The sequence below is a fragment of the Mus caroli genome, unplaced genomic scaffold (genome assembly GCF_978045245.1).
Source record: "Mus caroli unplaced genomic scaffold, Mus_caroli_1 scaffold_1, whole genome shotgun sequence".
NCBI classification, from domain to species: domain Eukaryota; kingdom Metazoa; phylum Chordata; class Mammalia; order Rodentia; family Muridae; genus Mus; species Mus caroli.
In genome coordinates this window covers 43,078,015-43,083,694 of record NW_028227256.1, presented here as the reverse complement: position 1 = coordinate 43,083,694, position 5,680 = coordinate 43,078,015, and the positions used below count along the sequence as shown (strand labels likewise).

Genomic DNA, 5,680 nt, shown 5'->3' with positions numbered 1-5,680 from the left:
TTTTTGGCTTTTTTTTTTTTTTTTTTGTCAATGATCCAGCATCCATATGTGGGTCTTCAATTCTATTACATTGATCCGAGTGTCTATCGTCTATCTCTGGACCAATACCATGAAGTTTTATTTTTGTTGTTTTTTTTTTTTTCTTTTTTTTCTTTTCGAGACAGGGTTTCTCTGTATAGCTCTGGCTGTCCTGGAACTCACTTTGTAGACCAGGCTGTCCTCGAACTCAGAAATCTGACTGCCCCTGCCTCCCGAGTGCTGGGACTAAAGGCATGCGCCATCACGCCTGGCTTTCTGAGAGATTTTAAGTTACTGTCACACAGATCTTGCTTTTTTTTTTTTTTTTTTGGTTAGAGTTACCTGAAAATATTTTATATTACTTGTGTCTATCATGAAGGAAGTTGCTTCCCTAATTTCTTTCTCAGCCTGTTTATCATTTGTATAAAGGAAGTTTACTGATTTGAGTTAATTTTATCTAGGGTACTTTGGAAAAAGTGTCAGCTGGCTTTGCAGCTATGGTTCCACTGGGGCTCGAACCCAGGACCTTCTGCGTGTAAAGCAGACGTGATAACCGCTACACTATGGAACCACCACTTGAGTTAATTTTATATTCAGCCACTTTGCTGAAGTTGTTTATGAGCTGTAGGAGTTCTCTAGTAGAATTTTTTCGGTCCCATATCTATGCTATCATATCATCTGCAAATAGTGATACCTTTACTTCTTCATTGCCACTTTGTATCCCCTTGATCTCTGTGTTGTCTTATTGCTCTAGCTAGAACTTTGAGTACTATATTGAATAGATACGAGAAGAGTGGGCATCTTTGTCCTGCCCCTGATTTTAGTGGGATTGCTTCAAGTAACTCTCCATTTAATTTAATATTGGCTGCTGGTTTGCAGTAAATTGCTTTTGCTATGTTTAGGTATGGACCTTGAATTCCTGATCTCTCCATTCTTTTTAACATGAAAGGTATTGTATTTTGTCAAGTGCTTTTTCTGCTTCTAAGGAGATGATCATGTGAGTTTTTCTTTGAAATTGTTTATATAGTGGATTATGTTAATGGATTTTTGTATATTGAGCCAATCATGCATCCCTAGGATGAATCCTACTAGATCGTGTTGAATGATGGTTTTGATGTGTTCTTGGATTCAGTTGGCAAGAATTTTATTGAGTATTTTTGCATCGACATTCATAAGTGAGATTGGTCTGAAGTTCTCTTTTTTGGTTGGGTCCTTCTGTAGTTTAGGTATCTGAGTAATTGTGGCTTCATAGAAGGAAGTAGGTAGTGCCCCTTCTGTTTCTATTTTATGGAATAGTTTGAGGAATATTTGTATTAGGTCTTCTTTGAAGGTGTGGTAGAATTCTGCACTAAAGCGATCAGCTCTGGACTTTTTGGGGGTTGGGAGGTGCTTAATGACTTCTATTTCCTTAGGGGATATGGGTCTGTTTAGACAGTTTACCTGCTCTTGGTTTAACTTTGGTATGTGATATTTGTCTAGAAAATCATACACTTCATCTAGATTTTCCAGTTTTGTTGAATATAGTCTTTTGTAGTAGGATCTGATGATTTTTAAAATTTTCTCCATATCTTTTGTTATGTCTCCATTTTCATTTCTGATCTTGTTAATTTGGATACTGCCTCTATGCCCTTTAGTTAATTTGACTAGGAGTTTATCTATCTTGTTGATTCTTTCAAAGAACCAGATTTTGGTTTTGTTGATACTTTGTATCATTCTCTTTGTTTCTATCTGGTTGGTTTCAGCCCTGAGTTTGAGTATTTCCTGCTTTCTACTGCTCTTGGAAATCCAGGACACAATAAAGACCAAATCTAAGAATAATAAGAATAGAGGAGAGCTAAGATCCCCAGCTCAAAGGACCTGAAAATATCTTCAACAACATCATAGAAGAAAAGGTCCCCAACCTAAAGAAAGAGGTGGCCATTAATGTACAAGAAGCCCAAATAAATGGGACCAGAAAAGAAAATCCTTTCATCACATAATAATCAAAATATTAAAATTTAAAACATTAAATCAGAACAAATAAAGACTATTAAAAGCTGCAAGGAAAATGGGCCAAGTAAGATATAAAGGCAAACATATCAGAATTACACCACACTTCTCAACAGAGACACTGAAATCCAGAAGAGCCTGGTCAGAGGTCATGCAGACCCTAAGAGAACACAAATGCTAGCCCAGGCTACTATACCTAGCAAAACTCTCAACAAAGACGGAGAAACCAAAAATATTCCAGGACAAAACCAAATGCAAACAGTATCTAACTACCAATCCAGCCCTATAGAGGATCCTATAATGAAAATTTCAACACAAGAAAGGTACCTGCACCAAAGAAAGGACAAGGTATTAAGCATCTCACAACAAAGCCAAAAGGAGAGAACCACAAGCTCATAAAACCACCGGAAAAAAAAAAGATATCAGGAACCAACACATCTCTCTTTAATATGTCTCAATATTAATGGACTCACCTCACCTATAAAAAGACATAATCTGGCCATTGGTGGCGAGCTAAGGTGGAGGCAAGCAGCGGCAGTGACGCGGCAGTGCCATGGCAGGCTCGCAGGATCCCTGCAGCCTTGGTGATCCCAGGCTGACAGCCAGAGAGCAAAGTGGCTCAGCTCCTGGAGAGAGAGTCGAAGAAAACGAAGGGCAGCCACTTGTGCCTGCTGGCTCCCATTAGGTCAGTTCCTGCAGCAGTACCTGACAGCCTTGGTGAAGGCTCTGCCCAGTAGAGATCATGTATTGCCTCTAGTGGCTGCTGCCCGTCCTCCTCATCCCCAAGCCCCTCAACCCTGCTCTGTAGTTCAGCCACTCCATGTTCATGGGCTTCTACCTGCTCAGTTTCCTCTTGCAACATAAACTTTGCACAATATGTGCTTTGGTTTTCCTGGCAGCCCTCTTTCTCATCTACTATAGATGCTGGGGAAATTGTTTCCTGTACCACTGCTCCGATTCCACACTTCTGAAATCAGCCCATGACCCCAGTGTTGTAGGCACCTAACATCTGCGGAGATAGCTTGCCAAGGAAGCAGAAGACGGGAGGGGAGGCATTGACATAAGTCATAAAGCATTGGAGTTTCAAATCCTGCATCCCTGCGGATACCACATTCCTAAAGGAGCCTTTTGGCTTGTGATGTTTTATCCTTACAATGTGAATAATGGCACTGATCGGTGCTTCTATTGTAGAGTCCTGTAGTTGTGGGTGGTCTTATGTTTGTGTATTCTGTCACCATCTGAGTCCCGGCTGATGGATTGGGCCACCCCCTTGCTCATTGATTTGGGGAATCTATACCCTTGATATGTTGATGCACTGTAGCCTCAATGTCACCTCCATAACCCTTTCTCACCAATACCTTCCTCGTTCCCTCCTCAGTCCCTTTCCCTGTTTTCCCCTTGGTTCTCTCCCATCCCTTTCCTTTTTTGGAGAGAGCACCTGTCCAAGACAGGGTTTGTTTTTGTACTTATCTCAAATTTGAAGAGATTGCTGATGCCCAAGAGCCTCGCTTTTTCATCCTTCATTCCCTGTTGAGAAGGTGAGACGGACTCATGTCTCAACTGCTCATTATCTACAGACCTCCAGTATTTTCTCTGCCTCATTTTAAGAAAGAAGCGATGGGAAGACATTGCTCTTTGGTCTGGGTATCTGGGCTCCTGCCTTCCAGCCTAGCCTCTCTCCCTTTGCTCTTCCTCCTGTCTCTCTCAGTCAACCTAAAGGGGCTGCCTCATGTCTCCAGTGCATGCTCTTCAGGAGGGAGATGTGCAGTTTTCTCGTAGACCCAGTGATCCCTGGCTGAGTGAATGGGAAAGTATTACGTTTTTCATAGCAGCCATGATTCCCTTGATAGGTCTTTGGATATTTTTTGATGTGCCCTGTATGTGTGTGCACTCGTGTATGTACATACATATGTGTGAGTGTGTGTGTGTTGTGTGTATATGTGTGTTTACATACTAATACATGTGTATATTCCTTTTGAAGAAGCTTTACTGAATGTGTTCTGATTTTGTGGTTTAGTAGTAGTAGCTAGCTAACGTAGTTAATAAAACTCCTGCTGCAGTTTTTATTTAGCATGAGGATTGTAGAGCGACCAGCACAGTGGACTCCAAGGTGGTGCAGACAAGACCCAGGGGAGCAGTCGCCATCATCCTCCCACCAAGAGCTTTTTCATTCCTGCATGTAGAGTGTATACTATGAATAATACACTGGAAGAAAAATTTGGTGACTTTGTACTTGTTTGCTTTTCTCTGCACTTCAGAAACAGGTGTTTCCAAATGAGACTTTCTCCTGGCTCCTGCCCACTGGGGATCAGCATGGTTGTTCTTCCAGTCGGAAATGTACCCTTCTCCTCCCCCCTCTCCTGTGTGCGAGTGGGGGTGGTGGGCCAGGCACAGGACAGAGCTGGAAGCAGGCTTCTGGAGAGTGGTACTTGGAGGCCACACTTGTAAAACACTTGAACTGCTGTTGTAAAGCTTTTATTTCTGATGTGTTCATTACACAGCTGTTTGAAATGTTTAATAAAGCTTTATAAACTTAAAAAAAAGACATAATCTAACAGACTGAATACACAAACAGGATCCAACATTTTGCTGCATGCAAGAAAAACACCTCAATAACAAAGACAGACATTACCTCAGAATAAAAGGCTCGAAAAGGTCTTCTAAACAAATGGTCCCAAGAAACAAGTTGAAGTTACCATCCTAATATCCAATAAAAGAGACTTTCAACCAAAAGGACACTTCATATTCATCAAAGGAAAAATCCACCAAGAGAAAGTCTCAATTCTGAACATCTGTGCCCCAAATGTAAGGGTACCCACATTCATAAAAGAAACTTTTCTAAAGCTCAAAACACTCATTGAACCCCACACAATAATAGTGAGAGACTGCAACCTCCCACTCTTACTAATGGGCAGGTCATTGAAACAGAAACTAAACAGAGACACTGTGAAACTAACAGAAGTTATTAATCAAATGGATTTAATACATATCTACAGAACATTTCACCCTAAAACAAAATATTCTTTCTTCTCAGAACCTCATGGTACCTTCTCCAAAATTGACCATATAATTGGTCACAAAAAAAGCCTCAACCGATACAAGAAGATTGAAATAATCCCATGCATCCTATCAGATCACCATGGCCTAAGGCTGGTCTTCAATAACAACAAAAAGAACAGAAAACCCACATACTCATGGAAACTGAACAACTTTCTACTCAGTAATAACTTGGTCAGGGAAGAAATGAAGAAAGAAATTAAAGACTTCCTGGAACTCAATGAAAATGATGACACAACATACCCAAACTTAGGTGACACAATGAAAGCAGTGCTAAGAGAATTTTCCTCTTCATAGCACTAAATGCAACTTAACATCATATCTGACAGCTCTACATCAAAAGAAGCAAACACACCCTCCTGTCCTTATTAGATGTCTTAGTGACTTTTCTTTTTTTTTTTTTTCTGGTTTAAAAAAATATTCTTTTTTTCATTGCAGTACTGAACTTTGTGCCCAGTATACAGGTCTACTCCTGACCCCACACTTGCATCCCATACATTCTTAATTTTAAAATGAAAACAAAACAAAACACAAATTCTTATTAGAAACCTAAAGGATTACATAAGGTAAAAGTCCACATTGTTATAAACCAGTGGTAAAAAGTTCAAAGATGAGC

General features: G+C 40.3%; 1 non-coding gene and 1 pseudogene across 1 annotated transcript; one reads left to right on the top strand and one right to left on the bottom strand.

Moving 5' to 3' along the window:
* Nucleotides 1–516: 516 nt before the first annotated feature.
* Trnav-uac (transfer RNA valine (anticodon UAC)) lies at nt 517–589 on the bottom strand. The gene has a single exon. It is a non-coding gene; the product is annotated as a tRNA-Val (tRNA).
* A 2,160-nt stretch (nt 590–2,749) lies between these two features.
* LOC110304149 (apoptosis inducing factor BLCAP-like) lies at nt 2,750–3,013 on the top strand (annotated as a pseudogene).
* Nucleotides 3,014–5,680: the final 2,667 nt, after the last annotated feature.